The sequence below is a fragment of the Rutilus rutilus genome (genome assembly GCF_951802725.1).
Source record: "Rutilus rutilus genome assembly, chromosome: 16".
Lineage (NCBI taxonomy): Eukaryota > Metazoa > Chordata > Actinopteri > Cypriniformes > Leuciscidae > Rutilus > Rutilus rutilus.
This window is the reverse complement of record NC_140224.1, coordinates 19,754,824-19,764,582: the sequence shown is the minus strand read 5'-3', so window position 1 is coordinate 19,764,582 and position 9,759 is coordinate 19,754,824. Positions and strand designations below refer to the sequence as shown.

Genomic DNA, 9,759 nt, shown 5'->3' with positions numbered 1-9,759 from the left:
ATTCAAACAATAAATACCGTTTTGGCGTTTGTAAATGTTACGTGACAGATCCCTAGCGCACGTGAACCGATCACCTCTAGGCTACTAGCTAATAGTAAAAAAACACGAACACTGTTGAAAGATACAGTAGCCTAGTAGGCTACAACTTACCGAAATGTATATTCCTCATACATAATATCATCTATCAGCGTGAAGAGGTCAATAACATAGCTGGAGAACAATTACCTCAGGAAAGCCATTTAATGAACATAATAGGCCTATAGGCTATAGCACGTAGTTGGCAAGAAAAAAAGAGTTATAGAGTATTTTGCTAAATATGTGTTCTATATTACATATTTATTATATTTGTACTTATATCATTAAATAAAGTTGTTATTATAATAAAAAAAACGCATTATATTTAATTTGAGTTATTTTTAATACAATAATAACATTAATTAAAAATGGGGCCTTATTGTAAAGTGTCAAGACAAATGAAATAAAAGATTGTTTTGTTTGCATGCTTTATTAGTTTTGTTTCCAAATATCATTAATAGCTCAACAAATGGCATCCAGAAGTTTAGCCGTCGTTATGCCGAATCAACCATTGCAAGTGACATCAGCAAAATTGTGGACTCGATGGTTCAGAAAAACTTTGTAAACTATTTGCTCAATCAGAGAGAGAAGAAGAGCGAGTAAGTTTGGGGAAATGGACAGCATGTATATGGTACATATTCAGGTTGCATAAAGTAACAGGCAGCATCTGATGCTCATTTACAGACCAACTATGGCAGATGATTCAGACACTCGCATCTTCAATGACCTGCTGAAAAAAGAGTTTGTGATGTGGGTTCGGAGTAAAGCCGATGCCTTCAAGTAAGTTGCCTTCTGCAAGTGAAAATAATCAGGATTTAAATCATGTAAATTGCATTTTATCATGTTTTATTCGTGACCCACAGGAATCAATAAAGCTAAACAGGACGTGCCTCTAAAGCGACCTGGAGAACAGATCGAATTTGAAGAGCAAAGGAGTGTACCAGAATATTTCACATGTGATTGGGACACTTTTTCCTAGACATCTCAATGACAAAAAGTGTCCAAATCACTCTGAATTCACCCCTATCTGAATATCTTGTCATGTATCTCTAAATGAATAGAATTAAATAGTTTTCAAAATCATCAATTGTCATTTGTGATTTTTTTAGCATTAGAAAAAAAAATATGTAGAGCTGTTCGCTCATGTTTAAATGGATAGTTTCCATTCTGTCATCATTTACTCACCCAAGTTGTTCCAGACCTGTATGAGTTTCTTTCTTCTGATGAATTAAAAAGAAGATATTCTGAAGAATGTGTTGGTAACAAGACATTTGACGGCACCCACTGACTTCCATAGGGGAAAAAATACTACAGGAGTCAGTGGCTACCATCAATTGTCTGATTTAAACTGTCATCTTTTTAGTTCAACAGAGGAAAGAAGCTGGTTTGGAACAACATGAGGGTGAGAAAATTATGACAGAATTTTCATTTTTGGGTGAACTATCCCTTTAATATGTATGCATGTCCACAGAGGCGTTATTTGGGAATTTTTTTTTTTTTTGTCAAAATTAATTCTGTCCTCACCTCTCTTTGAAAGCAACTGAGAGATGAATCACATAAAATCCCACATTTATTAATTTAATTAATATTCATATGCCATATATATGGCATAAATCTGGTTTATAATAGTTAACTAAAAACTAAAACCATAAACATTTTGTTACCTATAAAATACACTTTAACTGAAATAAAATATAAAAAAATCAACCTATTTTTAGTAGCAACATTTCTCATTTTCATGTAGTTTAACTTGATAACTAAAACGGAAATAAAAATCAACAGACTACGTAAACATTAAAAAACGAATAAGAATAACAAAAACACAACTAAATTACTTAAGCTCATTTAAAATATGTATTAAAAAACTATATATAATAGTATCTCAAAGATATTTAAAAAAGAATGATATCAATTTACCCTCATATATGCCACATAGAAAGGTAGGACATCTAGTGGTGAACATATGAGGCTACAGGTGAAAAAGTCACATTCTACAAAACTAAATTCACTTTGAACACACTCACAGATAAACCGAGACAGCTGTGTTCAGTTGTTGGATTAGCTATACTGTTTTTTGTTTTAGGGGGGAAAAAATCAGAAATCAGAAATATTCTATAAAAATATGTTTTATTTGCTTTAAATGTTTTTCATTGTCTATTTTCTTGATGCTCAGATGATGAGAGTCAGACCACAGCATATGACTTGCTCAGCCTGTTGTGTTTGTTGATGAGCAGGTGTTTCATGGATGGATCATTGAGGTATCTTTCGTGCAGTAACTGCCTTTGTATTTTCTCCTCTTTTCTGATCGTTTTCTTCTCTCTCTCTGCAGTGACCTTTTTCTCTACCAGGTTATAAATGAGAAGAAGTCCCTTCTGGTTTCTGCTGGACTTCTGGCTGATTTTGCTGCTGCTTTCAGGCTCCTGTACGTACGTCTTTTTCCCCTTTGCAGGAGGTGGAGTAATATCTGCTGCCTGCTCTGTCTTTCTATCTTCTATCTTTGCTTGTCTTTCAGGCCTTCTCTTTTCATCTTCTCTTTTTTTCATATGTGTGACTTTTGCATTGTCTCCATCCATCTCCATCCAAGCGAGCTTTGCATTTGCTGGTGGTGGAGTATCATATTCAGTCTTTCTCTCCTTTTTCATTCTCCTTTCTTGTCTCAGATCCACCTCCACTACACACCTCGTCATTTCGTCATTCATTACAGGAGTTTTATCTTCAACCTCTCTCTCTCTTTTTATTGTCTCTTTCTCAGCCTTGGTATCTTGTGCAGGACTGACATCCATCCAAGCATGTTTTGGCTTTGCTGGTGGAGTTGCACCTGGAAGTTTTATAGTTGAAGAGCATTTCTGTCTCTCCTTCTTTGTCCTTGTCCTTTCAGGTGGACACTCTTGCTCCACCTCAGCTGGTGCCATCTGAACCATCAGTGGTTCTGCCACAGTGGAGAAAGATATTTCCTCCTCAGCAGGTGCTTCCTGAACCATCCGAGTTTCTCCCCCTTTTGTGGAGGAACATGATGATTTATTCACCTCATCAGGGGGAGTTTCCTTTTCAGCCATCAGTGGTTCTGCCACAGTGGAGAAAGATGTCCATGTTTCCACCTCATCTGGTAGAGGGTGTTGCGATGCCACCTGGATCAGCAATGGCTTTGCCACTGTGCAGGAACGTGGACATTTTTCCACTCCAGCATGTGGAGTTTGGGATTCAGGCTGAGGCTCCTCCACTGGAATCATCAGTGGTTCTGCCGCACTGGAGAAATATGGCAGTATTTCCAGCTCAACATGAGAGTCATCACAGTCCATCTCTTCCTCCATGTCTGTATCTTCTGGAGGTCTCTGGGTGGGCTCCTCCTGAATGCTGCTACATCCTAGGTTGCCTTCACTGCACTGTCTTGACAAGTGGTGCCTTGGCAAGAAGGAGCTAAAGCACCCAAAAAGTTTGCTCAGAAATGTCATTTTCACAATGGATTGGCAATTAGGCACTTATCCAAAAATCCAATATCACTACAAAAATCAATTCTCTGATATGTCTGCTATGATACTTCTGCAGTAGATTGATAAAATATCCAAAAATCCGATTTGAACTAGCAAATAAACAGTCTGATAATACTTCTAATCGCTGTGTTTTCCCCCTGAACTCAACAGACTGATGCTCAACTATGCACTTTACCGCGGCCTCTATGACGTCATGTAGTGTTGACGTCATAATGGAGTTCTAAATAGCAGCCGCAATAGCTTGTTTGCATATGACGTCACGTCACTGCGTTGCCATGGCGCGAAATGCAGATGGAGGGCAGGAAGTGATTTGCTACATTTAGAAGCACTATAACAAATTTCGCGCGTCATCATAATCACGTGACTGCAAACCACCAATTACGGCCAAAATCCTTCATTTGAATCTGCTCTTTTGCAAACGTTTGATGAAGCCTACTAGGCCTGTGTTGAATATTGAATTTACTAAATTTGATGAAATATTACATACGTGCAAGTTTTGTGTAGACATGTGCGTATAATGGGGTTTTGTTTTAAAAATCACATACATTTATGGAAATATCAGTCTATGATATGCTCTGTGGAGGATTATTTTTCCCATGAAGCGCTACATTTTGATTAATGGCAGCGAGGATTGTTTGTAATAATTCCGCTTTATGTTCTAAAAAAATGCAGAAAGTAACGTTACATTTTAAGTGTGAAGAAAATGTTTCATGTGAATAATGATCCCACAGAATCTTAACTTGACCAAGTAATATTGTTTCGTCAGTTGCTCTCCAGTCCGATGGGTGTCGTTATCGACACATTCATCAAAACATTAGTGACGACGAGCCCTAACTCGAGTAGGCTACAGAAGAAATAATACACTTCTGTTGATGTCTTCTTTCCGGACTGTTGGAAACTTTGTAGATTAAAGTCCGCGTGAACCGGAAGTTGCAAACGACTTTTCTCCAGTGCTGTGACGTATTTCCCAGTGAAAAGGAATATTGAACAGAGGGCAGGGTTTTACTCTAGCGCTCCTCCTCTCCATCTCTCGCTCATAGCAGACTAACGGTTTGAGGGGAGTGGTTAAGCGTTTCCCAAACCAAGCCGTCAAACATACGTCATCAGAGAAGGTCCTCCAAGGCAGAGGGGAGGAGCATTTTCAGATTTTGATTAAAGATTACAAAGCCAAAAATTTTTTTTGTGTGGATTGACTTGCATGGATGAATTGTTCACCACAAAACTAACAATTTAGGCAAACAAAGTAAATATGGTCAATTTTGAATTCATGTGGACTTTAAGAGCATAATTGACAGAGAACAACACTATTAGTTTGTTTTATTGTAATATATCTATTTTAGTTCGTCTGCTTCTTCATTCTGTCTCGATTTGTTACTATGTAGCTCGTAAGCTGTTCAGCTGAATAGGAAGACAATTACTATAGTTGTTAGAACAGGAAAATAATACCGTTTCATTTTGTAGTATTTTAGAGATTCTTATTTAGACATCATGCACAGAAGAGGAGTCGGAGCTGGAGCGATCGCCAAGAATCTTGTTCAAAATATTAATAGTAGAAATAGCAGAATTAGTAGAAATATCAATGGTTATTTTTGTTTATTTAAATTTAAGAATACATCTTTACCATTCTTTCCTTTAATTTTGCATATCCATCACCACTGTTGTTATGGCTAAAAGAACATAAGAACCTTTTAGAAATATAAATCTGTTTGCTTTTCTTAAAATGCCTGAAAATGTAGGCTACACCTCGAGTCATAGCTTGGTACATTTCCTTACATCAACAAATACTAGTCAGATTTTGTATAGTGAAAATGTGTTTGACTTGAAAACTAATGGTTTAATGGGGTCATTTCACTATTTTCAGTTTCGCGGACATGATATTTGTCCAGTACAAACCACAAAGAGTGTGAAAAGATTTGACACCTAAGACTGTAAGAAAAAGCAGCCTTATCAGATTTTATGTCTACTAGTGCAAAATTCCCGTGCAAAATCAGTTTTTGAGTGTGTTTTTAGTAATTGTTGGTTTGGTGTGTTTGAGTGCTCATTGTTACAATTACACAGCAAAAGTTCAGTGACATTTTTATTTGTGCATGCATGGAAGAAAGCACAAAGTGAACTCCGAGAAAATGCTATGCTTGAGCAAACAGTTTTTTAATAGGCTAGGCCTACTACAAATGATGGCCGTGAAAGAGACAGTGAACGCATTGAATAGGATATGTTTAGTTAGTTGGTGAATAGCATAGGCTACTATTACACAGCAGCAATAACGTTAAGCACACCAGAATGAAATATAATATGTAAGGGATAATGTATAGCGAGGCGGTTGTTATAGCGAATAACAACTCCGACAGGCTGAACGGGACTTGAATCAGCCTGAAGGGGTTGTTATTTGCTATAACAACCACCTCGCAATACATTATCCCGCTTATTACATGGCTACCTACAAAATAAATAAATAAATTCACACAAAATATTGATTTAAAAAGGAGTTTATTGATTTAAAAATTATTGTATTGCTTCCGCTAAAGAAAATAGTCCGTTCCGCATCCATAGCAACGCTCTGTTTTTCATGGCAACGGTGTGTTATACTTCGCAGCGGTCTGAAAGCACACAGTGAACTCCGAGAAAAAGTTATGCTTGAGCAAACAGTTTGTGAATAGGCAACTACAATGATGCCCGTGAAAGAGACTGTGAACGCATTGAATAGGATATGTTTAGTTGGTGAATAGCATAGGCTACTATTACACAGTAGCGATAGCGTTAAGCGCACCAGAATGAAATATAATATTCAGAAGTAAACAGCATAGCTGACTTACAGATTCAGTTTACAACCACCGCCTCGATTCAGGGAGCAGTGCAAAGTGCCCGTGCAAAATCAGTTTTTGTGTGTGTTTTATAAGCGTGTCGATTCAGAGAGCAGTGCAAAGTGCCCGTGCAAAATCAGTTTTTGTGTGTGTTTTATAAGCGTGTCGATTCAGGAAGCAGTGCAAAGTGTCCGTACAAAATCAGTTTTTGTGTGTGTTTTATAAGCGTGTCGATTCAGGAAGCAGTGCAAAGTGCCCGTGCAAAATCAGTTTTTGTGTGTGTTTTTAGTAATTGTTGGTTTCTTGGTAAAGAAAACACATTTTTACTCAAATTAATCAAAATGGATTTATCACGTTTTGGAACCAAACTATAATATTCAGAAGTAAACAATGTAGCTGACAGATTGTCAGAATGTTTATTTTTAAACCACAACCTTCTTGGGGCTTCTTTGACCGATGTTTATTTTTAAACCACAACCTTCTAAAAATGATATATTTAACGATATCTTTTGCATTTCTCATCCAAACAAAGTCAAACTTGGCACTGCACTTACTCGTGCCCGTGGCAAGACACCTGTCGAATTTGAAATCCATCGGACCAACGGTTCGAGAGATATGTGGTTAACACACACACACACACACACAGACAGACAGACGGACATACAGACAGACAGACGTTTCTGTAATTTATAGATAGATGTATCGCCCTCATTATTAATTGTTTTAATGATGTGGAAATACGTTGTTGCTCTGCTGTTAATGTCAATCACATTGTATAAAAGACCAGAGCAGATTGCTGTATAGTTGTGCACCAGTTTAAGCCATTATAGGGACCAGAACCAAAAAAGGTAGGTCTAAAGTCATTTGAAGTCCACTATACTACTTGTGAATGGTGTTTTCTCATCTGTTTTGATGTATTAAATAAGGAAAAATGAAGGCTGCCGTATTTGCATTGGTTTTGATATGCCTGGGAAATTCATGGTCATGTGCAGGATCCCAGCCTGTTGATAGCAGGTAAGATCATAATTAAGCATCATCAAATCATTTTCAAATAATACATTTACATATGTATATGTATATAAAAATGTGCCAACACTTATACGATAAAGTTCCATTTGTTTGTTAACTATAGTTAAAATTATAGTAACAAACTTAAGCATTTATTCATTTTATTCATGTTAATTTCAACATTTACTATTTATTATTAACATCAAAAGTTTATATTATTTAATGGGCAGAAGCTTACATGAAATAACAATGAACAGCTGTATTTTTATTAAATAACGTCACAAAGATGAATAAATGCTGTAACTTAGGCCTAATGTTAGTTAACCTTAAATAATACTCCCAGCTGATAGGGCTGTCTATGTGTACAGCAATAGGTGAGTTGTTTTTTTTCTTGAGAAAAATTAACGCCTATCTTTGAGTAGCCTACCTAATATTTATCCAAATGAGTCAATATTAAATCAAATCATATTAATTGAATTGAAATAATAAAAAAAGCGTAGCTTACCAGAAATTGTACCATGCACCATAACATTTAACATTTTTACTCAAATTCACTGTAAGATTTTCTATAAACGCAAGTTACAAATACCCTGGGGGCTAAGCCCCTCCTATCTTCCAATCGACGTCCCTGCTTGGTAAAATTCAAACACTTTTATTTTCAAATTAAAAAGGCAAAATTACCACAGTAGATGGCGGCAGAGGAGCACTTAATTATTTACTCATTAGTCATTTGCACTCCTTGACAGCTTTTTCAGGCGTATTGCTTTCCAAAATATATTTTAGAGATTATCAAATCACTATAATAACATAATCTGTTTGGTCAGAAATCTGAAGCTGTCAGTCAATTCACTGCAAACTCCTGTTTTAAACAGTTAATCTGACTAAACTTCACAATGAATCTTTGTTTTGAGAGGATTTGAGCGAATTCTCACTACCAGTAATTCCCCTGATTGGTCATTTTCAACAGAAATGCATATCAGGGCTGCGTTCAGCCCCGACAAAACGTTGCACAACGTTTTTTAAACAGAAACGGTGATGCGTTGAACACACTGTTCTGATGACGCAAGAGTTGCAACTATGGCAGCTGAGAAGGCCATTCTTTGTGATCTTTGTGAAGAATTTTCTGAGCTTGATGAAGTCGGTATAAATATGTGTTTAATACTACAAAATATGCCCGATGTTACAGTTACTGCACTTGCCGCCCAGAACAAAAGAGAACATCCCAATCGAGTGAAGGGATTGCTGAAACTGAAATGGAAGCACACATCTTACCAAATTCAGACTAAAACACATCTATTTAGCCTCACATACTGACTTTATTTGTAGGTCATACTGTTTTAATACCCTGTATTTTCTTTCTCATTTTTAGGAAAAGCACTTAATTACCATTGTTTATTTCTATACAAATACACTTGCAATGAAGCTAAAAATATAAACAACTACATCATTATTATGTTGATATCCTATATTTTTTACAATAAAACTTTCGACAAACATGTCTTCTAATATCCTCAGTTGTTGCGTATACCGAGCTGCATCAAACACATTTGTAAATTACTTCCTTGCTTGAACCCATTGTGCGAGTTCACTATAATACCACGTGCTTTATATACATGTTGCTGCTGATTGGACTGCAGTTCTGACACACCCACCAAACAAGAGAAAACGTATCTCAAACCCCGTTGCACACCGGTGCACGCCGTTTCCAGGAAACATGACGTTCAACCCGGAAACCGTAGCAAACCGTTGCGCACCGTTTTGAACTTGAACATGCCCCAGGCTACAATACTAAACGCTGCATAATCACGTTTTAAATAAACATCAGCTGCACTGTTGAACTATATGACAAAAAAAAAAAAAAAAGAAGCTTATTTGCTTTTCTCTTTTAATAATCAATTACAAATTATATGTTACCCGTAGTAATAACTCTGTCAAGCCTGAAAATGCATTTAAATGCCTCATTCCTGCAGATTTGGACTTCCCAATTTGCGTCTAGACCAGGGGTGTCCAAACTCAGTCCTGGAGGGCCACTGTCCTGCAGAGTTTAGCTCCAACCCCAATTAAACACACCTGAACCAGATAATCAAGGTCTCACTAGAAACTTCCAGGCACGTATGTTTAGGCAAGTTGGAGCTAAACTTTGCAGGACAGTGGCCCTTCAGGACCGACTTTGGACATCCCCTGCTCTAGAAGTTGTCACGGACTCTCCAGGCCCTCCCCTCCCTACGCGCGCACACACAAACACACAGTGCTCCCCCTCCCCTGATTAATCACACACACCTGCTCATTGTCTCACCCGGCCAGCACCTCTGCTACATAAGGACACTGACTCAGTTTTCACTTTCTGATCGCTCAAACTGCTCCTGCCATTGTTTTGCAAGTTT

At 37.3% G+C, this 9,759-nt stretch overlaps 1 long non-coding RNA gene across 1 annotated transcript; it reads left to right on the top strand.

Annotated features, from left to right (window-relative positions):
- The first annotated feature begins 533 nt into the window (after positions 1-533).
- On the top strand, positions 534-1,132 carry LOC311306621. Its single transcript, XR_014630186.1, has 3 exons — positions 534-674; positions 760-855; positions 939-1,132. It is a non-coding gene; the product is annotated as an uncharacterized lncRNA (long non-coding RNA).
- The last annotated feature ends 8,627 nt before the right edge of the window (positions 1,133-9,759 follow it).